This window comes from Salvelinus fontinalis, chromosome 20, assembly GCF_029448725.1.
Source record: "Salvelinus fontinalis isolate EN_2023a chromosome 20, ASM2944872v1, whole genome shotgun sequence".
NCBI lineage: Eukaryota > Metazoa > Chordata > Actinopteri > Salmoniformes > Salmonidae > Salvelinus > Salvelinus fontinalis.
Window position 1 is genome coordinate 22,207,087 of NC_074684.1, and position 27,264 is coordinate 22,234,350.

Here is a 27,264-nt window from a genome sequence, read left to right on the forward strand (position 1 = left end):
TTGACCAGAGCCCTATGAGCCCTGGTCAAAATTAGTGCACTGTGTATTGGGAAAATGGTGCCATTTGGGAGACATTCCATCTGTTGATGAAGCCACCTAAAAATCAATGGCTGCATACCAATTATCCATTCCTCGCCTAATGAGTTTCCAAGCATTGGCTTGAGCTACTTTTCGCCATTGTTAAATGGATATGCAGCCAAAGTTAATGGTCACACACCTTTGAATCATTAGTAAAAAAAAAAAGTGTGTTATATAAACAAGCAAATAATTGACACAAGTTGTTACAGTAGTGGGTAAGACATTGGATCCAGAGCTCTATAAGTTAATTATGGACTTTAAAGTAACAAGCAGGAAGCATGTAGAGGGGAGCCAGGTGGGATTGGGCCAAGCACGTCCAGGTGTCAGGCCAGGGTGTCCTCAGTCACGGTCCAAGTGCCTCAGCCCCTCCGGAACGAGAGTCAGAGAAAAATACAAGTTACGAGCTAGTGAGAGAATGGCTAAGACTATAGTACACACCACATGCACTGGGGTAGAGAACAATCAAGTGTTGCTGTGGACACTGGATAATCTGACTAACACACACACACACACACACACACACGTTTCACCTCTATGTGTCACTGTAGGCCTGTTTATGTTACCCTGTCTGATTCAATTCCGTTAGCATTCATTGTCCTGCGTTTGTGTTAACCATGGCAGCCAGCATTGTAAATAAAGAGACATGCAGACAGATAATCGGTCTCTGTCTCTTTGGGTCCCATCCCCTTAATGTATTTTTCATTTCAGCCAGGCCTATGTTTTCAAAGAAATACCATTTAATTCAATCTTGAGTTGAGTAAAATAAGTTGTTTTGTTCTGTTATCCAAATAATACAGAAAATTGCGGTAAACAGCCCCACACTTAGACAGAAAGAGGAATGTACTTTTCTCAGCCAGGCCCATCTTTTCAAAGAAAACAATTGAATTCTATCTTTATTGAGCAAAATAAGTAGTTGTGATCACAAGAAAATCCTAACAGTTCAGGTAAAGAGTGCCACAGTCAAGCAGAAAATGTGCACATAAATATGTGTAAAATAATAACCAAGTTTTTGAAGTGTCTGTATATATATATTTGATGAGTTAAAAACAAAGACACTTCAAAAACTTGTTTCTTGAGATTCATTTCTTTATTCGATTGTCCTTTTTGCCATTTATGAATGTATTATTCAATGCATACACTGGTCTCAAATATATTAGCATAACTAGGCTACACAGAACCAAGGCGGACGCATTGTAAAATTAGATACTTATCATATTGAAACGTGTCCCAGTCCAACATGCCTACCTCTGCCCACTGGGGCGTGACTTACAGAGCGCTCTTTGAAATAAGCGCTCTGTATCGTCGTATTCCACCGGTTCGAGTTCTCATCACACCGGTTGTAAAGCACACAATTATTGCCTAATTAAAGCACTGGTCTATTCTGACTGGGTAACACAGGTTATTTGATAACATCTGTGAATTATTATATGATAATTAAATGTTTTACAGAAGAATCTACAAGATCTGTGTAAACGTTTGTAATAACTTTAGTTTTGTAGGGCACCATAACATTAACCGTTTGTCAGGCCCACAACATTATTGAGACGGCAGTGCATTCATTAATGTACTTGATTGCCTGATTGAAGACTGGTTTGACTGATGTGAATAATTTATCAGATTGTCAAAAGAGCACCAATGGCACCACTCGATTTGAAGCTCTTGATGTCGAGGTTTTACATTATTATGAATAAGTACGTTTAATTCATTTTAACTGGACGAGACATTAAATGTAGCGGTCTCATTCATATTTTCATTTCAGATATGTCACTGATCTCATTGAACCGTAGATCGTATTTTTTATATTAGATGAGATTACTCTACAGATGTGGAACAATTTACTTTTGATTGTGCCACATCGGTTTGTTTTTAAGGCTGTACAAACGTCCGGTTAACTGTATAATTAACTACAGATGATGACAGTTATAGAGTTGTTATACAAATCTTTGCCTTAGCAAAGACAGTGCAGTTTAGAAACTCCGTGGCGGTTGCATCCAAAGGCAATCCATGCTCAGTGAATGGAGCAAAGTGCTTTTGCGATTTCTGGATTGATTTCGTAATGTTACTTTTCATCGTTGAAACATGGCGATTTCATGGAAACCCAGCTCCAGAGCATATTTAAGCAATAAAGCACGCGGGGATGTGGTATATGGCCAATATACCACGGTTAAGGGCTGTTCTTAGGCACGACGCTCGCAGAGTATATTTTTGCCATTACATTTACTTTTGGTATTAAAACCAAATGATTTAAACTTTTACTAAAGTAGTATTTTTCTGAGTGACTCTTTTTTACTTTTACTTTAGTCATTTTCTATATAGGTATCTTAACTTTTACCCAAGGATGACAATTGGGTAGTTTTTCCACCACTGTTCCATAGTCTGAGTTACTCCTTGGCTAATGAAAAACACGCCATAGATTTGTCAACTCACCTGGGGTGTATTCATTACGCCGATTCGTTTTGCAACAAACCGTTAACTCCAAATGCTCTTCAAGGTGATGTAGGGCGGCATGTAGCCTAGCCGTTAGACCAGTAACCGAAACATTTATGGTTTGAATACCCGAGCCGACACCGTGAAAAATCTGTTGATTTGCCCTTGAGCAAGGCACTTAACCCTAATTTGCTCCACGGATACAGCACAGTAATACTATGACTGACCCAGTAAAACATCACATTTCACTGCACCCATCTGGTATATGTGACAATACAACGTTTGTATTCAGTTTTTATTTGACCAAACTTGTGTTCTTAAACGGAAGTTGTAGTTCATTTCATTCACAAATTGTATGGTTTCAACAGTTGCCATTCTAATCTGAATAGTCTGCAAATTGCCTACACATCAAACAGGTTTAGACATTTTTGCAAATGTATTAAAAATATATGTACATGCATATTAATTACTTTGGCAATTATTTGATTGCAAAAGTGACCAATCTGGTGATATAGTCCAGCTTCTCTGGGATCAGGGCTTTCTTTTGCAGTGGTGTAGTTTTCATGTCATGCTCTGTTTTTTGTGTGTGTGTTCTGTTGTAACCAACTTTTCTGAGACTCCCATTTGAGCCAAGTGACTTTAGTGATGTTGGTGTGAGACAGTTTTTGGGGTGAGAGGGAAGGGAACTAGAATGAAGCAGTCAATGAGGCCAGTCAAGTGCCACCTTTTTTTAAATGAACTATATTTCTGAATCCACTATTGGCTGATCTCACTTGTTTTGGTGAAGTGCAGGACAGTGTTGGACCCCCCCCCCCACCCCCACCCAAAGTCAAGCCAATTCCCTGTATCGACATTTACTGAATTTTACACCCCCCCTTCTGACATCGCTTTATCTTAGCCCTCCCCCCTCACATCTGGTAATCGAGGACCAGCTGGTGTACCTGGTGTTGTACGCCATGGAGCGCTCTGAGACGTAGGAGCAGTTCTACGACGGCAGCACCAGCCAGCTCCAGCTCCTGTGGCAGCACCTCTCCAGCCAGCTCCTGTGGCAGCACCTCTCCAGCCAGCTCCTGTGGCAGCACCTCTCCAGCCAGCTCCTGTGGCAGCACATCTCCAGCCAGCTTATTTTCTTTGTGCTCTTCCAGTTCGCAGCTTCCCACACATGGTGCTCTTGTTTCACCAGAAGGTGGGATGGTGTTGATTGGAACAGAAACACTTATAGATGTGGACACAGTCAATTGTCCTATTATCTTTAACACTTGTTCTTACTTCATTTTTACCATTAGCGGATGAATAAGCACTTCTGTTCCACACAGTTAGTGTGTGAGACAGAGACCGTAAGACAGACCGTGTCTAAAATTTCTGTCTTGTGTGTGTTGCTCCTCAGCTGGACGGCCGAGGCCTGATCAAAGGCAGAGACCACCTGATATGATTCCGCCTCCAGTTAATCTCTGGCAGCACCCAGAAGAACGCTCAGGCAGACTTCCTCCCTGTCATGAAGCTGTTCGACCTGCTCTACCCAGAGAAAGAGGTGTGTGTGTGTGTCAATGACTGTATATATGAATGGACAAAGCCATGGGTCACGTGACTACATCCATTCCTATGTGACTCAATAGCGCACTGAAGCCAAATAAAGTTGGTTAAGATTAAGATGGCAGCCTCCTGAGTGGTGCAGCGGTCTAAGGCATCACTACAGACCCTGGTTCGATCCCAGTGTCACAGCCGGCCGTGACCGGGAGACCCATGAGGCGGCGCACAATTGTCCCAGCGTCGTCCGGGTTAGGGGAGGGTTTGGCCGGCCGGGATGTCCTTGTCCTCTAGCAACTCCTTGTGGCGGGCCGGGCGCCTGCAAGCTGACTTCTGTCGCCAGCTGGATGGTGTTTCCTCCATCACATTGGTGCGACTGACTTCTGCGTTAAGCATGCAGTGTGTCAAGAAGCAGTGTGACATGGCAGGGTTGTGTTTTGGGGGACGCAAGGCTCTCGACCTTCGCCTCTCCGAGTCCGTGGGGAGTTGCAGCGATGGCAACTTCCAATTGGGGAGAAAAAGTACCAAAAAAATAAGCAAAATATTATTAAGATGGTGTGTCATGAAGACATAACATAGCAGTTTGAGCTACTCCAGGAAGTGACGTTGCAGGCTAGCTCGGTGCTGCCCCCTCTCATTGAGTAACTCAAGCTGAAGGCCGACCGGGGTACTGCAGGCTGCCATGAACAACTAAATTGTCCTGCCATGAACAACTATACAGTTCTGTGTGCGATTTATACAATTATCGGTTCAAGGTCATACATCTAGAATCAATTATTTTCTTGAAAAAAATATTTTGGTGACACAAAGATTGCAATTTTTCCATTCCTAATAATGGGGGATCCTGTTTTCTGCAAACCAGGCCTGCAGTACCACGGTCGGCCTTGAACTTCCGTGGCTTCAATGAGAAGGGCCAGTCATTCTCCCCTGGTATGTGTATGTCTACCGGTGTAAAGGTTAGCATGAGATCATGGAGTAGGACTATACAGTAGCATTGCCCCCTGTGTATCTGTGTGGTAGCTCAAGTAAGAAGTGACTGTGCTGCCATCAGAGCTCAGAGGGCCTGTTATTTCAGTTTCCTCCATCTGTCTGAGCAGCCCTGCAGGAACCAGGATCCTCCACTTTGAGCCTAACTCCATCTGGAGCTGCCGTATCCAAGGGGACGCAATTAAGGCATCTGCAGCCCCATCTCCATCCATTAACTCCCAGCCAAATCTTGCATTAGCATGCAAATACTGAATCTGTGTACTAACACACACACTCATGGTTGACTCGTACAGCTTATCCCGGAGCTAAGTGGTTATTTATTAGCTTTTGACCAATGATGATACAGCAAATTGTGAATGAATGAGTAACGTGTTTCAATGAGATAATAATGCATTATACTAGTCCGGTTCTAAAGCTATTTACTTGGTGTCTACTTTGTTTACAAGACATTGTTATGAATTTAGGATTTATTGAAGACGATTTATTTAAGGTTTTATTGGGATTGCTAAAGACATTGTGATGTGTGTATTACTACAGTGCATCCCGGTGCCGGACATCAGCAAGCCCCAGTCGACCCACGCCAGATCCGCATTTCCCACTCCCTCAAGCTGCACCATGAGTAAGAGACTGTCTCCTCCACCTTATAGAACAATAGGCCCTTAATACCAGCTCTTATCTGTCATGCTGTCTACTAGGAAGCTCAGATGAATACAATTACATGTAAGGTGTCCACATGCTTCCCATCTGAAACAGTTCGGAACAGTTCATGCATACATTATGATGACATTTTGTGACATTTTGGTCTTCGGCAAGGGTTTTTCCGGGTGTTAGTGCACACCAAAAAAATTCTCAAGAAAACCCGAAGTCGGTAGTCTGTAGCCGAAGTCTACGCCCCTTCGCTGGTGATTGGTCAACAGAATGGATTCTTCAATTAAGTGTTGTCATTCAGCGAGAGATGAATCGTTTTCATGCACAATTTTTCACTTGAGAATACTGCAACAAACATTTTAATGTAAAATTGTGCGATTAAGATCGACAAAACGTCAAAATGAATGACAGATTTCTTGATTAATTCTGACTATTTTGAGGAAGTATGCTGGCTATGGCGTCTCACAATGGACAAACAGTACTATTGCCACATTTTGTTATTGTTTTTCAAGCTAAAGTTTTTTAAAGGGAGTATGGGAGCACACTCGTTCGGTAGGCGTCAGCTGAACCGAAGCATGCAGAAGGCTTTAGGCAGTCAGTCTAAAAGTATTACAGTGGTCAGTGGTCACCAACGTGCAGTGTAACTCACAGATGCATGATTTTTGATCCCTTGAGTTTGAGATAAAAGCAACATCTCAAATCTGTGATTCAATTGCATTTAAACGACTTGCCTCATATTGAACTCTACCTGTCCTTGTGTGTTTAGGTTTCTCCAGCAGAGCCTGAGGAACAAGACCCTGGGGATGACGGTTTATAAGATCGCCTTGCTGTGTGATGCCTACTCCACTAACTCAGAGTGCTTCACTCTGCCCATGGACATGCTGGTGGAGACTATCTATGGCAACGGCAGCATGCGCATAACCTTACCTGGCACTAACTGTACCGCATCACACCACTACCCATGAATCCCCTGGACTCTCTCACTGTCCACGCCAGGATGAGGTGAGCTATACCTACCATAGAGATAGATACAGATACCATATATGTCCATTATCCCTACAACCACTACTACTGTTCTGCTCACAGGATAATACAGCAACATAAACAGTAATGATTAATTTACACTGCACAAAAAGAAACGTGTAACGGATGTGAAATGGCTAGTTAGTTAACGGTGCTGCGCGCTAATAGCATTTCAATCGGTGATGCCACTCGCTTTGAGGCCCTGAAGTAGTGGTTCCCCTTGCTCTGCAACGGCCGCGGCTTTTGTGGAGCGATGGGTAACGATGCTTAGTGGGTGACTGTTGTTGATGTGTGCAGAGGGTCCCTGGTTCGCGCCCGTGTCGGGGCGAGGGGACGGACTAAAGTTAAACTGTTACAAACGCAACATGTAAAGTGTTGGTCCCATGTTTCATGAGCTGAAATAGAAGATCCCACAGATATTCCATATGCACAAAAAGCATATTTCTCAAAAATGTTGTGCACAAATTTGTTTACATCTTTGTTAGTGAGATTTTCTTCTTTGCTAAGATAATCCATCCACCTGACAGGTGTGGCATATCAAGAACCTGATTAAACAGCATGATCCTTACACAGGTGCGCCTTGTGCTGGGGACAATAAAAGGACACTAAAATGTGCAGTTTTGTCACACAATACAATGCCACAGATGTCTCAAGTTTTGAGGGAGTGTGCAATTGGCATGCTGACTGCAGGATTGTCCACTAGAGCTGTTTCCATAAGCCGCCTCCGACGTTGTTTTAGAGAATTTGACAGTAGGTTCAACTGCAGACCATGTGTAACCAGGCCAGTCCAGTACCTCCACATCGGGCTTCTTCACCTGCGGGATTGTCTGAGACCAGCCACCCGGACAGCTGAGGAAACGGTTTGCACAACCAAAGAATTTCTGCATAAACTCAGAAACCGTCTCGGGGAAGCGCATCTGCGTGACCATTGTCCTCACCAGGGTATTGACCTGACTGCAGTTCGGCGTCGTAACATCATACTTCATTTACAAAAATATAAATGCAACATGTAAAGTGTCGGTCCCATGTTTCTTGAGCTGAAATAAAATATCCCAGAAATGTACCATACGCACAAAAAGCGTGTTCCTCTCAAATTTTGTCCACAAATTTGTTTACATCCCCGTTAGTGAGCATTTCTCCTTTGAGATGAATATCTATATTCCCAGTCATGTGAAATCCATAGATTAGGGCCTAATGAATTCATTTCAATTCACTGATTTCCTTACATGAACTGTAACTCAGTAAAATTGTTGAAATTGTTGCATGTTGCGTTTATTTGTGGTCAGTGTAGTTAGAGCTGTTAATAGGGGTTATTGAAGTAAAAATGGAATATCCTCAGCCTACGAGAGGCTTACAGGAAGACTTGAGGATGCGTCCTATGATGTTTTGAATTAAGTTAAAAAATACCCTGCTTGAAATGCTGTGGTAAAAAATAATCTCCTTAAAAATAGTCACTTGGATCTTTGTCGTGTTTTTTTTAATGACATGCCATGTCAATTTATTCACATTAATACTGCCCTATTTAAAACGGAATGAGGTTTAAATAATGAGTTTATATTTAAACATAGCATTTAAACGTTGTCGTCATTTCACCTCAATCTGTTCAGTGTAGCCCAGTGTGTATGAAATGACATTTCTCTGTGCTACATCACGAAAAACAGATGAGCATGTTGAAGCATGACGTCTTCCTCCCTCTCTTGTTGATCACGGTTGTATTTTCCCTGCTGTTAGTTGCCATTTAGAACTGAGGATAGAAGGTGGTTGTGGTGATGAGTTTAAACAACATATATCCATTTCAACCTAAAAGCTATTTTTACAGAGATGAGTGGGCTCTTCTTTAAGTCATGAAAAATATGCTCTGGCGGCTTTGCAGAGGATTCAGTGCTTATTGATTTTACAATAAAAAGCCATCTGCAATTTCTAAGCCAATAATGCCTCGAACATTCAGCTGTTTTCTGCAAATACCAACACTTGCATATGCAGTATTGACAGTTTAGTGATCAAAGCCTATTAAAAAAGGTAAGCAAATACTCAATAAATAAATAAAACCGGACTAAATGTCCCTAATTTCACTCCAGCCTCATCAACAGCATCGCCACGCGGGTGATCAAGTTTGCCCACGCATTGCCCTCCAGCATTGCCCTGGCCCCAGTCCTGATGGAGAACTACAGCAGACTGCTGGTCTACATGGAGATAGAGTCCCTGGGCATCAAGGCATTCATCAGTAAGTCCTGGGCTGTGTTCAGCAGGGCACAACGTTGTGGAACGTTCAAATAAAACATTATGTAGAACAAACATGCCTTTCACTGTAGCATATCAAGAAAAAAAGAAAAAATAAGTCGCGTCAGATCTAGCGCGGACATTTGGGTCCGCTATGTTGCAAATCAAATTAAGCTTCATTTATACAGCACATTTCAGACATGGAATGCAATGCAATTTGCTTTACAGGAAAAAAATAACAAAACAATGAAAATAAAAGCTGAAATATTTACCTCACCACAAACCTAAGATACAAAACAAAAGAATGACAAACTGAATAACTCATCTTTGACTCATCTGTCCATAGAACATTCTTCGAAGAGTCTTCCAGGTGCTTTTTGGCAAACTTGCGTCAACTTTTTAGAGAAGATTGGTTTTCACCAGTTATAATGGGACCTAACACTACATTCCACAGTAAAAACCTCATACCAACGGTCAAGCGTGGTGGTGGTAGTATGATGGTTTGGGGACGCTTTGCTGCCTCAGGACCTGGAAAACTTGTCTTAATAGAAGGAACCATGAATTTTGCTCTGAATCAGAGAATTCTACAGAAGAATGGCAGGCCATCCGTTTATGAGCTGAAGCTGAAGCACAGCTAGGTCATGCAGCAAGACAATGATCCAAAACACACAATCAAATCTACATGAAAATGGTTAAAAAGCAACACATTTGAAGTTTTGGAATGGCCTAGTCAAAGTCCAGACCTAACCCCAATTGAGATTGTGGCAAGACTTGAAAGAGCAGTTCATGCTTGAAAACCCACAAATGTTGCTGAGCTTAAGCAGTTCTGCATGCAAGAGTAGGCCAAAATTCCTCCGCAGTGATGTGAGAGACTGATCAACAACTACAGTAAGCATTTGGTTGCAGTCATTGCAGCTGAATGTGGCACAACTAGTTATTGAGTGTAAGGGGGCAATTACTTTTTCACACAGGGGAATTGGGTGTTGCATAACTTTTATTTTATTTATTTATTTAAGTATACATTTATTTTCGTTATCTCAGGTTCCCTTTATCTAATATTAGGTTTTGGTTGAGGATCTGATAACATAGAGCAAATCAGTAAGGGGGCAAATACTTTCTCACAGCACTGCATTTGGAAAGTATTCAGACTCCTTGACTTTTTCTACATTTTGTTACATTACAGGCTTATTGTTTTTCCTCCTCAATCCACACACAATACCCCATAATGACAAGCAAAAACAGGTTTAAAAAAAACTGATGTCTTGGCTGTGCGCTTAGGGTCATTGTCTTTTTGGAAGTTGAACCTTCGCCCAAGTACGAGGTCTTGAGTACACTGGAGCAGGTTCATCAAAGATCTCTCTGTACTATTCTCTGTTCATCTTTGCCTTGATCCTAACTAGTTTCACAGTCCCTGACGCTGAAAAACATCCCCACAGCATGGTGCTGCCACCACCATGCTTCACCATAGGGATGGTGCCATGATTCCAACAGACGTGACGCTTGACATTCAGGCCAAATAGTTCAATCTTGGTTTCATCAAACCAGAGAATCTTGTTTCTCATAGTCTGACAGTACTTTAGGTGCGTTTTGGCAAACTCCAAGCGGGCTGTCATGTGCCTTTTACTGAGGAGTGGCTTCTGTCTGACCACTCTACCATAAAGGCCAGATTGGTGGAGTGCTGCAGAGATGGTTGTCCTTCTGGAAGGTTCTCCCATCTCTACAGAGGAACTCTACAGCTCTGTCAGAGTGACCATCGGGTTCTTGGTCACCTCCCTGACCAAGGCCCTTCTTCCTTGTTTGCTCAGTTTGGCCTGGGGGCCAGCTCTAGGAAGAGTCTTTGATTCCAAACTTTTTTCCATTTAAGAATGATGGAAGCCACTGTGTTCTTGGGGATCGTCAATGCTGCAGAAAGTTTTTGCTACCCTTCCCCAGATCTGTGCCTCGACACAATCCTGCGCACCAAAGTATGTTCTTTATGGCAAGCCTAAATTAGTTCAGGAGTAAAAATGTGCTTAACAAGTCCCATCACTCTGTGTGCAATTAGTGTTTAACATGATTTTTGAATGACTACTTCATCTCTCTACCCCACACATACAATTATCTGTAAGGTCCCTCAGTCGAGCAGTGAATTTCAAACACAGATTCAACCACGAAGACCAGGGAGGTCTTCCAATGTCTCGCAAAGAATGATTCCTATTGGTAGACATAAAAGCAGACATCGATTATCCCTTTGAGCATGGTGAAGTTATTAATTACACTTTGGATAGAGTATCAATACACCCAGTCACTAGAAAGATACAGGCATCCTTCATAACTAATTTGCCGGAGAGGAAGGAAACCGCTCAGGGATTTCACCATGAGGCCAATGGTGACTTTAAAACAGTTAGAGTCTAATGGCTGTGATAGGAGATACCTGAGGGTGGAGCAACAACATTGTAGTTACTCCACAATCCTAACTTAAATGACAGAGTGTAAAGAAATAAGCATGTACAGAATATAAATATTCCAAAACATGCATCCTGTTACAAGTCACGAAAGTAAAACTTTAAAAATGTGGCAAATAAATTAAAGTTAAATAAAAATGTTTTGTTTGGGGCAAATCCAAGAACACACATCACTGAGTACCACTCTTCAAATTTTCAAGCATGGTTGTGGCTGCATCATGTTATGGGTATGCTTGTCATCGGCAAGGAATAGGGAGTTTTTTAAATAAAAAGAAACAGAATAGAGCTGAGCACAGGCAAAATCCTAGAGGAAACCTGGGAGTCTACTTTCCAACAGGCACTTGGAGACAAAATCACCTTTCAGCAGGACAATCTAAAACACAAGACCAAATATACACTGGAGTTGCTTGCCAAAACAACATTGAATGTTCCTGAGTGGCCTAATTACTTGAAAATGGCTGTCTAGCAAAGATCAACAACCAACTTGACAAAGCTTGAAGAATTAGAAAAATAATAAATGTACAATACGTGTGCAAAGCTCTTAGACTCAAATCAAATGTTATTTGTCAAATGCACTGAATACAACAGGTGTAGATCTTACCGTGAAATACTTATGAGCCCATAACCAACAATCTAGTTCAAGACTTACCCATCAAGACTCACAGCTGTAATCACTGCCAAAGGTGATTCTGACATGTATTGACTCAGGGGTGTGAATGCTTATGTAAATTAGACATTTCTGTATTTAATTTTCAATAAATTAGCAAAAATGTCTAAAAACAAGTTTTCACTTTGTTATTATGAGGTATTTTGTGTAGATGTGTACGAATTTTTTATTTTTTGAATCCGTTTAGAATTTAGGCTGTAACACATTTTTGGGGGGAAGAAGTCAAGGGGTATGAATACTTTCTGAAGGCACTGTATGAATAACAGATGGCTCAATATAATGTTCTAACTATAACAACATGATGTCCTGTTTTACAAGGGCCAGCCCCTGCCTAACGTGTTCAGGTCCCACGCCTGGGGCATCCTTCACACTCTGCTGGAGAAGTTCAGCTACCATATGCACTACATCTAGCCCCACGACCGCGTCCAGCTGCTCAGCCACCTGCACTCGCTGGCCGCAGTGCCCCAGACCAACCAGAGCCAGCTTCTCCTTTGGTCAGTAACCACAGGATCAGGCACAGTCAGCCCCTATTTGTAGGGCCAGGAGTTTTTTGACCAGCTTTGTAAGGGCCAGTAGTTTTTCTCTGACTCATTACAATAATGCTGACAGATACTTCAGACTGGGAAGGATTTAGTACCTCTGAGGTCAAGTCAGTGCAAGCCAAGGTGTTATACAGCAGTGTATTAAAATGAGAAGGTCAATGATGTGCTATTGAAGTAATTAGGTAATAACATTCCTTAGAAACACCGGAATGGGTCAGCGCTTTGCAAATACGCTTTTATATAACTACTAGCTTTTCTATAAAAGTAACCTTTTTGTCTGTTTCTGTGTCCTCAGTGTTGAGAGCAAAGCCCTGAGGTTGATCATAGTGTTGGGGAGTTCAGAGGTTCAGCCTCAGTTCACCCGCTTCCTTAGTGACCCCAAAACATTGCTGTCAGCTGAATATGAGGAGCTCAACCGTGCCCTCATCTTCACTCTGGTCAAAGCCACCCACATGACATGTATGCCTTTATCTAATGTTAGTTCAACATTTAACACGTTTCTGATAAAGGCTGTGAAACTCATTATAGGTCAGTGTTTAACGCTAACTAGTAGGTTAGCGTTTAGAAAATGTTCTCCAAACCCAGTGTTACTCACAATTTTTTTGTAAGGGGGACACTTTGGGTTGAGACAGTCATTCAGTCATTTAATTTGTTGTACTTTTTCTTCCAATATTATCAATTGTCAATTGAGAGCAAATTCAGAGCAATAGAGCACATGCAATTGATTTGTTGTACAGTACATCACAAATATATACATACACACATCAAATAGGCTCCATCACATGTATAAGACCCATAATAAGGGTTACCTCAGTAGTTGGATGAGTGAAAATGTCCCTTCTGCTCCTTGACTGAATTCATTCTAAATGTATAGTCTGTTGTTGCTATCCTTGTGAGACAATCCAGGTGTGCATTGGTCAGTCTGTTTCTCTGTTTTTGTTTCAATGTTCATTGTTGAGTCCCTTCTCCTTTTCTCACATGTTTGGGGCGCAGTCAGTGCACACAGATGCCACATTTGACCAGTCAATATTATTATCAGCAGAAAATGTAACAAGGGTTTTCAGAATATCCTCTCCTTGTGTTTGTCCCTGAAGGGGCAGTAAACATAAAAGTCCCCCTATGAACGACTCGTTTTGAGGAAAGCAAAACCAAACATAATTGGGCAATGTCTCTTACATCAGTGCTTTCGTCAAGCGCCATACTAAAACACGGCGCCACGGATATGTCAGTAATCAGTTGCTTACCCATGTCTTCTATGCGTCTTGTTATGGTCGAGTCTGAGAGTTGCAGTCCCTTAATTTGCTTTAAAATAGCTTTCTTGTTTGTGAAATCAGCATACAATATTTCGGCTGAGGCCAAAAAACATTATTTTACAATCTCCACGTCTGTGAAGGCCTTCTTGTTTCTTGCGAGTATCCAAGCAATCTCATATGTTGCCTTTTGTCATTTTCTCTGCCACGGTGCAAGATCTGTCCATCATTTGTTGTTGTTTTTTGAGCTGCGCTATTTTGTTGTTTCTGAGATTGACAAAACATATCCGCCACGAAGCAAAGTAGGCATGGTGTGACTGGAAATGTCGCTCTAAATGTGCTTGTTTAAAACAATTGACTGACTTGTATAATAAGACAAAGTGAGCTAGTCCCATCATGCAGTACAAAAAAATACTTGTCTTTCCATTTCTCTTGGAACTTTGTGTTCTTCTTGAATCGACTGTATCCTTCTCTTAGCCACTGGAGCCACGTTAGCTAGCTGCATTTCCCCGCGTCCATCTTCCTGGTTATCTGGTGATTGTTCGTTCATAGCTGTCACGTTGTTCTCCAGCTCTTCCCCCTCATTTTCATTGTCAATAGATTTACGTTTATTTTTTTTACAATAAATCGATCCATGTCGACCAGACTGCAAAATGAGCTAGTAGCATATAGATATGTGTCGGTCGCTGTAGGTGAGTTGTTGCGTTCTATTTCGGCCTTTCTGTTCAACTGCCATCTATCTGTTGTTCAGGGAACAATTCAGTGAAGTGATTCAGGCCTGCATTAAACACATTGAATTGAAATGGTGTCATTTATTTTTTATTAAAAAAAAAAAAAAAAACTTTTTCCGTGGTATCCAATTGGTAGTAGTTACAGTCTTGTCTCATCGCTGTAACTCCCGTACGGACTCGGGAGAGGCGACGGTGGAGAGCCATGTGTCCCCCGAAACACAACCCAACCAAGCTGCACTGCTTCTTGACACAATGCCCATCCAACCCAGAAGCACCAATGTGTCGGAGGAAACACCGTACACCTGGCTGCCATGTCAGCATGCACTGCGCCCGGCCCGCCACAGGTGTCGCTAGTGCGCAATGAGACAAGGATATCCCTGCCGGCCAAACCCTCCCCTAACCAGAGTGAACAGAGTGTCCCATGGTGGCGGTGGGGTTATGGTATTGGCAGGCATAAGGTACAGACTATTAACACAATTGCATTTTATCAATTGCAATTTGAATGCACAGAGATACAGCGGAAATGATATCCTGAGGCCCAACAGCGGCCATCACCTCATGTTTCAGCATGATAATACACAGCCCCATGTCGCAAGGATCTGTACACGATTCCTGGAATCTGAAAATGTCCAAGTTCTTCCATGGCCTGCATATTTACCAGACATGTCAGCCATTGCGCATGTTTGGGATGCTCTGGATCGACGTGTACGACAGCGTGTTTCAGTTCCTGCCAATTTCCAGCAACCACTGGAGGAGTGGACAACATTCCACAGGCCACAATCAACAGCCTGATCAACTCTATGCGAAGGAGCCTTGTTGCGCTGCATTAGGCAAATGGTGTTCACACCAGATACTGACTGGTTTTCTGACCCACGCCCCTACCTTTTTTTGTTAGGTATCTGTGACTAATAGATGCATATCTGTATTCCCAGTCATGTGAAATCCATAGATTAGGACTAAATTAATGTATTTTAATCTATATATATTATTAATAAATAATATGAGTTAACCTGGGAACATTGTAATATGGTAAAAAAATGTAATAAGATGATTAGGTGAGCTCTGTGAATGTTAAGTGAATGGGGAATAGAGGGCATGGTCTCCCTGTGAGGCAGCTGCTCCCTCTCCAGACAAAGGACAGTGCCCTTTCAGTCTGTCACTCGGTATAACATACTATGAGGAGTCAACTACCAATCCTATTCACACGAAGCAAACTGAAATCACGCCCAACGGGCCAATGGATGCCGAGCTCGCCCTCGGAAGCCCCACCTTCCTGGCTATAATACCGGGGCCTGCATCCATTTCCTAAATTCTTTGCTCTTCAGCGAGCCTGAAGGAATAACGTGTCACGCAATTTACAAACTTTTCAAGCACTTGAAGGCTACGAAATTCGGCTCCAATTTAGGTGTCTGTTAGTGGTGAGAAAGTACTTGTCCCCCTAGATGTTGCGAGTCTTGGGTCTTGGTATCGGTTTTTGTGTTTGCTAAAAGCTAACTACTTTCTGCTCTGCTTGTGCTGATGAAAATGGCGCCGGAAGAAAAGGCAGCAGTTTTACAGGTGCCCAACCAATTGTGCTATTATGTTTTTTTCACGATGTACATAATGTTTCTGCAACCGTATCTTACCGCAGAAAAGAGCTTCTGGATATCAGGACAGCGATCACTCACCTCGGATTAGACAAAGATTTTTTCAAAAACAACCAAGACTCACAGGACATTCTCCAAACACCCGACAAGGCCGACATCCCAGTTATTCACAAGAAGAAGCGACGCAGGTACAGAGGACGAAGAGCCGGATGCCTCGTCAGGACCCGCAGAAGGCGAGTAGGAAAGCTGCCGTTACCGTCAATTCTACTTGCCAACGTGCAATCATTGGACAATAAATTAGACTAGGTACGATCACGAATATCCTACCAACGGGACATCAAAAACTGTAATATACTATGTTTCACGGAATCGTGGCTGAATGACGACATGGATATTCAGCTAGCGGGATATACGCAGCACCGGCAGGATAGAACTGCACACTCCGGTTAGACGAGGGACGAGGGGGGGAGGCGGTCTGTGCATATTTGTAAACAACAGCTGGTGCACGAAATCTAAGGAAGTCTCTAGATTTTGCTCGCCTGAAGTAGAGTATATTGTGATAAATTGCAGGCCACACTACTTGCCTAGAGAGTTCTCAGCTATACCTTTCGTAGCTGTTTATTTACCACCACAAACAGATGCTAGCACTAAGACCGCACTCAGTCAGCTGTATAAGGAAATAAGCAAACAGTAAACCACTCACCCAGAGGCGGCGCTCCTAGTGGCCGGAGACTTTAATGCAGGGAAACTTAAATCAGTTCTACCAAATCTCTATCAACATGTTAGATGTGAAACCAGAGGGGAAAAAATTCTAGATCACCTGTACTCCACACACAGAGACGCGTACAAAGCTCTCCCTCGCCCTCCATTTGGTAAATCCGACCACAACTCTATCCTCCTGATTCCTGCTTACAAGCAAAAATTAAAGCAGGAAGCACCAGTGACTCAGTCTATAAAAAAGTGGTCAGATGAAGCAGATGCTAAACTACAGGACTGTTTTGCTATCACAGACTGGAACATGTTCCGGGATTCTTCCGATGATATTGAGGAATACACCACATCAGTCACTGGCTTTATCAATAAGTAGATCGAGGACGTCGTCCCCACAGTGACTGTACGTACATACCCCAACCAGAAGCCATGGATTACAGGCAATATTCGCACTGAACTAAAGGGTAGAGCTGCCGCTTTCAAGGTGCGGGACTCTAACCCGGAAGCTTACAAGAAATCCCGCTATGCCCTGCGACGAACCATCAAACAGGCAAAGTGTCAATACAGGGCTAAAATTTAATCATACTATATCGGCTCCGACGCTCGTCGGATGTGGCAGGGCTTGCAAACTATTACAGACTACAAAGGGAAGCACAGCCGCTAGCTGCCCAGTGACACGAGCCTACCAGACGAGCTAAGTCACTTCTATGCTCGCTTCGAGGCGAGCAACACTGAGGCATGCATGAGAGCATCAGCTGTTCGGGACGACTGTGTGATCACGCTCTCCGTAGCCGACGTGAGTAAGACCTTTAAACAGGTCAGCATACACAAGGCTGCGGGGCCAGACGGATTACCAGGACGTGTGCTCCGGGCATGTGCTGACCAACTGGCAGGTGTCTTCACTGACATTTTCAACATGTCCCTGATTGAGTCTGTAATACCAACATGTTTCAAGCAGACCACCATAGTCCCTGTGCCCAAGAACACAAAGGCAACCTGTCGAAATGACTACAGACCCGTAGTACTCATGTCTGTAGCCATGAAGTGCTTTGAAAGGCTGGTAATGGCTCACATCAACGCCATTATCCCAGAAACCCTAGACCCACTCAATTTGCATACCGCCCAAACAGGGCCACAGATCATGCAATCTCCATTGCACTCCATACTGCCCTTTCCCACCTGGACAAAAGGAACACCTATGTGAGAATGCTATTCATTGACTACAGCTCAGCATTCAACACCATAGTACCCTCAAAGCTCATCACTAAGCTAAGGAACCTGGGACTAAACACCTCCCTCTGCAACGGATTCCTGGACTTCCTGACGGTCCACCCCCAGGTGGTGAGGGTAGTTAGCAACACATCTGCCACGCTGATCCTCAACACTGGAGCTCCCCAGGGGTGCGTGCTCAGTCCCCTCCTGTACTCCCTGTTCACCCAAGATTGCATGGCCAGGCACGACTCCAACACCATCATTAAGTTTGCAGACGACACAACAGTGGTAGGCCTGATCACCGACAACAACAAGACAGCCTATAAGGAGGAGGTCAGAGACCTGGCCAGGTGGTGCCAGAATAACAACCTCCCCTCAACGTAACCAAGACTAAGGAGATGATTGTGGACTACAGGAAAAGGAGCACCGAGCACGCCCCCATTCTCATCGATGGGGCTGTAGTGGAGCAGGTTGAGAGCTTAAAGTTCCTTGGTGTCCACATCAACAACAAACTAGAATGGTCCAAACACACCAAGACAGTTGTGAAGAGGGCATAACAAAGCCTATTCCCCCTCAGGAAACTAAAAAGATTTGGCATGGGTCCTGAGATCCTCAAAAGGTTCTACAGCTGCAACATCGAGAGCATCCTGGCCGGTTGCATCACTGCCAGGTACGGCAATTGCTCGGCCTCTGACCGCAAGGCACTTCAGAGGGTAGTGCGAAGCTGCCTGCCATCCAGGACCTTTACACCAGGCGGTGTCAGAGGAAGGCCCTAAAAATTGTCAAAGACCCCAGCCACCCCAGTCATAGACTGTTCTCTCTACTACCACATGGCAAGCGATACCGGACTGCCAAGTCCAGGACAAAAAGGCTTCTCAACAGTTTTTAACCCCAAGTCATAAGACTCCTGAACAGGTAACCAAATGGTTACCCGGACTATTTGCATTGTGTGCCCGCCCCAACCCCTCTTTTACGCTGCTGCTACCATCTGTTTATCTTATATGCATAGTCACTTTAACTATACATTCATGTACATACTACCTCAATTTGCCCGAGCAACCAGTGCTCCCGCACATTGGCGAACCAGGCAATCTGCATTGTGTCCCACCACCCGCCAACCCCTCTTTTTACGCTACTGCTACTCTCTGTTCATCATATATGCATAGTCACTTTAACCATACCTTACCTCAATAAGCCTGACTAACCGGTGTCTGTATATAACCTTGCTACTGTTATTTTCAAATGTCTTTTTACTGTTGTTTTATTTCTTTACTTACCTACACACACATACCTTTTTTTCGCACTATTGGTTAGAGCCTGTAAGTAACCATTTCACTGTAAGGTCTACACCTGTTGTATTCGGCGCACGTGACAAATAAACTTAGATTTGATTTGATTTCGTAGCCAGTGCTTCCTTGTTTGAGTAAGATGGCCAGTGGTAAGAGTCAGTTCAAAAAGACTAACCAGCCGAGTTAGGCTCATGCTGGTTTCGCTGGCAGAGATTATGCACTATTCCTGATATGCTCTGGAGTATTTTCAAAGTGAGAATCTGTTGACATCAGTCATCTTTGGATTTGGTGGTAAACGTGCCTTTAATGGCGTTTTCTCTCCCAAAGCAGAGTTCCTCCAGGTTTGGATGAAGGTATTTATCTCCTGTCCCTGCAGCGGTGAAGTGTCGCTTACCCCTGTTTAAAGTTTTTACAGATGAGTGGCGAGTTATTTCACTCCAGAGACTAACAAGGGCTAATCCTAGCACAGTGCTTCCAAATAAACGTGTCGGTTCTCTGGATTCCTGAGAGGGACAGGCGGATGTATTTGGATGAGCCTTTTTCGTCAAAAAGGTTGTTTGGCTCGGGGCCCTCCTCCCCAAGCATTTACTGTGGCAACAGTACCCCCAAGTGGCTTGGTCAATGGGGGCAAGTTACTGGTTGCCGAGGTCCCTGAAACCGGTCTGGGCCAGGTATCAGAACGCACAATTATTTCCGCACGTTCAGAAACACAGTTGTCAAGAGTGGTGGATATGAATAACATAAAATGACGGGAATTTACAATTCAGATATGGTCCTGTGTATGACCGGTAGGGGGCAATGCAGTTTAATCCACATGATCCTGGCTGGCTACCTACCTTACTGCTGTCCCCCACCCACTGGGCAACGATGGTATTAATACCGTTTTAGGTTCTCTGTTGTGTGCCTCTCCTTGTTCTCAGTGGTAATAACATGGAACTTCATGTCCCACTTCTCATTAATGTGATGGCTCGTTGCGGTGATATATGACAGCGTGTTCATAGACGTCCAACAATCTGTTGTTAACGCCACATATGGCGTTTGAGAGATTGCGCTTTGTAATTGCAGAGCAATCATTGTAAAATTGATCCATCAGAACTGTCACGACATCCTCTACCATTGACAATGGCTGCATATCAACTGCAATCATTTCTGTAATCAGCACTGGGATTTTCTCACTCTGTCCCTTATGACACTGCTGCCAGCAATGGGTTGGGTCTCACGGTGCCTCCCTTTCAGCATTACATCTGTACTGCCACTGTAGCCCAATTGCACCTCGCAAAGTTTGAATTTCATCACCTTCTCATTTAACTTCTCGAAGTATTGCTATTCAAGACTTCGCTGCTTTCGCTTTCTTGTTTCACTCTGCCATTTTTCCAACTATGGCAGCCGATAACGACGTGCGGTGCACTTTATATCCTTGGCAAATCATTTGAAAGATGCATATCTCCTCCTAGTTACAGCATTGTTGCATTAGGTATTTGTTTAATTTAAATGTTTGCCTTTATGATTATTATGATCCGGACCTGTTAGTGGTAGTTTTGTGATAACTGCATTGTGGTTAGGAATTTTTTCTAAACGTTCACAATTCCAAATTAGTTTAAACGTCACAACTCGTGTCCAGTGTGCGCTTTACGCACATACAGTGCATTCGGAAAGTATTCAGACCCCTTCACGTTTTCCACATTTTGTGACGTTACAGCCTTATTGTAAAATGGATTAAAATTATATATAATAATAAAGAAAAAGAAATCGCAGCAATCTGCACACAATACCCCGTAATAGCATAGAAAAAACAGTTTAAAAAAAAATAAATACAAAGAAAAAAAGGGAAATTGCGTATTTATGTAAGTATTCAGACCCTTTGCTATGAGACGTGAAATTAAGCTCAGGTGCATCCTGTTTCCATTGATCATCCTTGAGATGTTTCTACAACTTGATTGGAGTCTACCTGTGGTAAAATCAATTGATTGGGCATGATTTAGAAAGGCACACATGTCTATATAAAAGGTCCCACAGTTGACAGATCATGGCAGAGCAAAAACCAAGCCATGAGGTCGAAGGAATTGTCCGTAGAGCTCCGAGACAGTATTGTGTCAAAGCACAGATATGGGGAAGTGTACCAAAACATTTCTGCAGTATTGAAGGTCCACAAGAACACAGTGGCCAACATCATTCTTAAATGGAAGAAGTTTGGAACCACCAAGACTCTTTCTTGAGCTCTCCGCCTGGGCAAACTAAGCAAAAGGGGGAGAAGGGCCTTGATCAGGGAGGTGACCAAGAACCCGATGGTCACTCTGGCAGAGCTCCAGAGTTCCTCTGTGGAGATGGGAGAACCTTCCAGAAGGACAACCATCTCTGCAGCACTCCACCAATCAGGCCTTTATGGTAGAGTGGCCAGTAATAGGCACATGACAGCCCACTTGGAGTTTGCCAAAAGGCACATAAAGGACTCAGACCATGAGAAACAAGATTCGCTGGTCTGATGAAACCAAGATTCAACTATTTGGCCTGAATGCCAAGCGTCACGTCTGGAGGAAGCCTGGCATCATCCCTACGGTGAAGCATGGTGGTGGCAGCTTCATGCTGTGGGGATGTTTTTCAGCTGCAGGGACTGTGAGACTAGTCAGGATCGAGGAAAAGATGAATGGAGCAAAGTACAGAGAGATCTTTGATGAAAACCTGGGAACTCAGGACCTCAGACTGGGGCGAAGGTTCACCTTCTAACAAGACAATGACCCTAAGCACACAGCCAAGACAACACAGGAGACACTCCCCATCCAACCTGACAGAGCTTGAAAGGATCTGCAGAGAAGAATGGGAGAAACTCCCCAAATACAGGTGTGCCTGTCACACCCTGATCTGTTTCACCTGTTCTTATGATTGTCTCCACCCCCTCCAGGTGTCGCTTATTTTCCCTGGTGTATTTATCCCTGTGTTTCCTGTCTCTCTGTGCCAGTTCGTCTTGTATGTCTTTCAAGTCAAGCAGTGTTTTTTCCCATACTCCTGCTTCTATTCTCTATTACTAGTCCTCCCGGTTTTGACCTTTGCCTGTTTTCTGGACTCCGTACCCGCCTGCCTGGCCATTCTGCCTGCCTTGACCACAAGCCTGTCTGCCACTCTGTACCTCCTGGACTGGACTCTGAACTGGTTTGACCTTTTGTCTGTCCACGACCATTCTCTTGCCTATCCCTTTTGGATTGAATAATACATATCAAAGACTCAAACCATCTGCCTCCTGTGTCTGAATCTGGGTCTCGCCTTGTCCTTATAGTGCCAAGCTTGTCGTGTTATACGCAAGAAGACTCAAGGTTGTAATCGCTGCCAAAGGTGCTTTAACAAAATACTGAGTAAAGGGTCTGAATACTATTTATTTTTAATAAATATGCAAAAATGTCTTAAAAAGCTGTTTTTGCTTTGTGATTATGGGGTATTGTATTTAGATTGATGAGGGGGACTTAAAAAAAAAAATTGGGGGGTGAAAAGTCAGATAGTTTATTTCGATTGTACAAATGCTATGGCACAGGCTAAATCTGTGTCTGGAATAAATGCAGGCAGCAATAGCTAGACATGCATCAGGGTATTTATTAGCCTATTTCATTGATATATGAACAGAACTAAGTAAGTGAATCATGCGCATTTTCATATGTCGTTCTTGTTCTTTGTACTCTGAGATGGTCATCACTATTTACCACAGCCACAAAGTCATAAACCCTGCCTATTTCTACAATGTATCTTCTTAAAATCAGATTTTATACCTAACCCTAAACCTAACCACACTGCTAACCTTGTGCTTAACCCTAACCTTAAATTATTATATATATTTTAATTTTCTATATAGCCCATTTTTACTCGGTGGCTGTGGTAAATAGTGGAAACGCTCTGAGATGCGTTCTGAGTGATAGTGCAGTAATGTGCACTTGAGATATAGGCTTTACAGGCATTTAAAGCACACTTCTGGGTTTTCCGATCATGAGTGAATCCTATTATGAGTATCAAGTGTGACGGAGACGAATAGTAGTTTGACGAGATCGGCACACCCCTGTTTATAACTGTACGTTGTGTGGATGGAAACAGCCTGACCATACACACACACACACTCCTCTACAGCCCACTTGTCATTCTAATCACAAACGCTGCACTTGGCTAAATGTGAATCTCTACTCTCCACTATCTCTGACTGCACCGATACAGCTTTCTTGCCGCTACCATCTTTAAAAAAAAAAAAATTATAATCACCAGTCTATACTAGCAAGGCAGTTTTAACGTGCTTTCTGAAGCAGAAGTTGTGGAGTCTGACTGACAACCTGTAGCCAGCGCCGTGCTGCTAAAGTGCTGTTGTGGATTCCCTCTCACAGTGTAAAAATCAGCACAGCCTCACAACCAATCCCTGGAGCCACATGGCAAGCCATGTGCTGAGAACTACTGTTCAACAGAGGCTATGTTCTATCTGATGTCTGCTCTCTCTGCAGGCCAAGGGTTTGGAGATCAGAGCCTTTCTGCTTATCACCAGGCAGGAGGAGTGATAATGGGTCTGTGAAGGGCTGTTGTTTGTGTAACCCTCTGGAGAGAGTTTCTGCGAAATGTTATTTAACGCTTCAACTCCCTCCCTTGCACTTTCTATCCATCCCTCTCTTTTTTTATATATCCCTCTCCCTTACTCTCTCTCTTTCTCTCTCCCTCCCTTTTCTTTCTCTCTCCCTCCCTGGCACTTTCTCTCTAATTCTCCCTCCATCTCTCATCTGTAGGAAAGAACCCTCTTTCCGCCACAGAGTTTGAGTGTCAGGAATGAATAAAGCCTTTTCTATTGTAAACCTGCCTGTGCTCTTTACGTCACTACCCAGCAGAGAGTGATGGCTTTCCTCGAGAAGGCAGTCATGGGGGGCTTTTTGGAGCATTGTGTCAAGCGCCGCACACCGCCATTTGTAAAATGATTTACCGCCAGTGAAAGCCTCAGTTATTTTCCAAAGGGGCTTTTAATTAAGAAGTGGCTAAAGGCTTTGGAGGGGAAAGTGTGCTCGCTCTTCCAGTGACTGGAAGTCTGGTAATGACTGTCTTGTAATGCAGCAGAGCTGCTACAGTAAAACTGTTCTCCTGTTCTCTAAATAGGGCCTGTCTACCAGGAAGCTGGAGCCTGGGGGATTGGGAGATGCCAGTGGTGGTGGTTGTGGTGTGGCCGGGTGTGGTGGTAGGAAGGGGTCTGCAGGGGGAACTACCACTGGGAAGAGGAAGGGGCTGCTGTGGGCCCCAGGCGCTCTCTCTCTGGATGCTGTTGAGGAACACACACACAAACACACACACACACACACTAGAGGCAGATGGTGTCAGAAAGCTGTTTGGTGGTTGTTGGTGTTGATGATTGTTTTAAGGGTGCTGATAGTGTTTGACATAACAGCTTTGCGTTGAATCATGAAATCATCTTGTTATTGACAGATGGCCTTTTGAATTCAGAAGAAGACTAGTAATGATGACTCATAGTAAACAATGAGCCATGTTACAGTACATTATGCCAATTTGACGTGTCTGTGCATTCGTTGTGAGGTGAGGCCATCATCCTGACCAGGCAGTGTGTCCTGTCTTGCCCCAGCGTTCTGGAGAGGATAGGAGCGCAGGCTCTGGTGGCCCATGTCAGGACGTTTGCAGACTTCCTGGTTGATGAGTTCTCCACGTCGGCCGGTGGCCAGCAGCTCAACAAGTGTATCGAGATCCTCAACAACATGGTGTGGAAGTACAACATTGTCACGCTGGACAGACTCATCCTGTGTCTGGTAAGGGCGTGACCATTATTTATAATAAGGGTTAAATGGAGAAAACCGGACCTCTCTGAAATGAAAATGGATGGCCCTCCCTTTAGCTAAATATATTTGAACTAAACCCAGTCTTAACGCTTGGAAACGTGACCCTCCCCTATACCCAAAATAATGAATTTAAACAAAGTGGATAGCAGAGAACATGTCTACTGTTAACCCTCACGTGTTGGACAGCCCAGAGCCTTAGATATGCAGTTTTAGAAACTGTTCTTCGTCCTGTGAGCATTACATGGTAATGCAGTAGGTTTCATAGCGCACCGTGGACAAGAGTAGGGATGGAAATATCTCCTTTATAGTAAAAGCCTTGCATAAATCTATCATCGTATTTGCAGGTCCGAGAAAAATAGCATTTTATAAACATTTCATGCAATTCTACATCATTTTACATATTAGCAGAATCTTTTTTAATACCACAGAGCAGCCTGGTGACCTAGAGGCCGGCGAGAGGGAGCACACGTGACAGTATTTTACAGCTTGTTTGCGCTGTTATAGATCACTTTATATAATCGGATTTGTATTATTTTCTTAAACGTCTTAAGTGGTAGGCCTGTCCTTTTTGACATTTTCTTTAAGAAGAGGTAGGCCTATGGCATACCCTCTGAAACCACCTCAATTCGAGTCCTGGTTTTAACTTAACAGCTTTTCACTGACTCGGAGGTAGGCTCTTTAAAGAGTGCATGGTGGGTGGAGGAATTGACCGACAAATCTATGGATATAGCAGCCTATAGCTGTCACGATCGTGTGGCGGATTGATGGACCAAAACGCAGCTTTTGGAAAGTAAGCCATCTTCTTTTATTTTTAAAGATGACGAAAAATAAACACGACACGAAACACTTAATACAAACTAACAAAAACAACAAACGATCGTGAAGCTAATAAACGTCGTGCACTTACACACACAGGCTACAAACGTTCTGACATAGACAATTACCCACAACCAATGAGAGCCTATGGCTACCCTAAATAAGGCTCCCAATCAGAGACAACCGAAATCAGCTGTCTCTAATTGGGAACTCATTCAGGTAACCATAGACTCCTAGACAACTAAACATACATAGACAACACTAGACACATGTACTCCACACAAACCCATATACTATACCCAACAACCCCTTTACCATAAACAACACCCAAAACCAACAACACACAAACATTCCCCATGTCACACCCTGACCTAACTAAAATAATAAAGAACACAAAGAATACTAAGGCCAGGGCGTGACAATAGCCTAATTCCGTCTATCAAACAGGTAGGCCTACCTGTTATTTATTAAATAGGAAGAAATAGGCTACAATACAAATCCCTCTTTGTTGTTAAAGTCTAATTAAAATGAAGACTGTTTAAATGAATTATGACTACTCGAATTTACCTACTTACAGCACCATGAGCTGTCCATTTCTGATTTATTTAACCTTTATTTAACTAGGCAAGTCAGTTAAGAACAAATTCTTATTTACAATGATGGCCTAGGAGATACACTGACCTGACAGAGACAGGTTAACTGCCTTGTTCAGGGGCAGAAGACAGATGTTAACCTTGTCAGCTCTGGGATTCGATCTAGAAACCTTTCGGTTACTGGCCCAACGCTAGGCTACTTGCCGCCCCTATTATGCCACGGCTGCTGCTTCAAGTTTCAGCACCACAGTGTAAGTTACTCAAATTTGTCTTATTGTGAAGGCAATAACTCTGAGAAATACATCATGGGCAAGAAACATATTGTTCGTTATATAAAATCAATTTTAGTAGTAGCAAGCTATCAACGTTGACCTCCGGTTCTCCTTCTCAAACTGAACAAAACATAGGCTATAGGCACGCAAGAGAGTGGAAGAAGCCTGGCATTCGTCCTGAACTGCCACCCTAGGCCTACACAGCACAGCATTTGTTAGGCAGCACACAAAACGTTTTGATCAGCAAGAGCAGAACAGGCCGGAGCTCTAGATTGGAATATCCATTGCAGTTTGTAATGCAGCCTAGTTGGATTTACACCATCCCAGCAGCGATCTTAGACATATAACTTGGCTCTGTGCTTCCCCCGGTCATGCATTTTGTAGCCTATAGGCCATGGGTCATTTGATTGAGACCACAATATAGGCGCACTTGATATTGCGAGCCC

The 27,264-nt window shown here is 43.4% G+C and overlaps 1 pseudogene; it reads left to right on the top strand.

Moving 5' to 3' along the window:
• The first annotated feature begins 3,150 nt into the window (after positions 1 to 3,150).
• Positions 3,151 to 27,264, top strand: part of LOC129817119 (mediator of RNA polymerase II transcription subunit 23-like) — a 56,866-nt pseudogene continuing 32,752 nt past the window's right edge.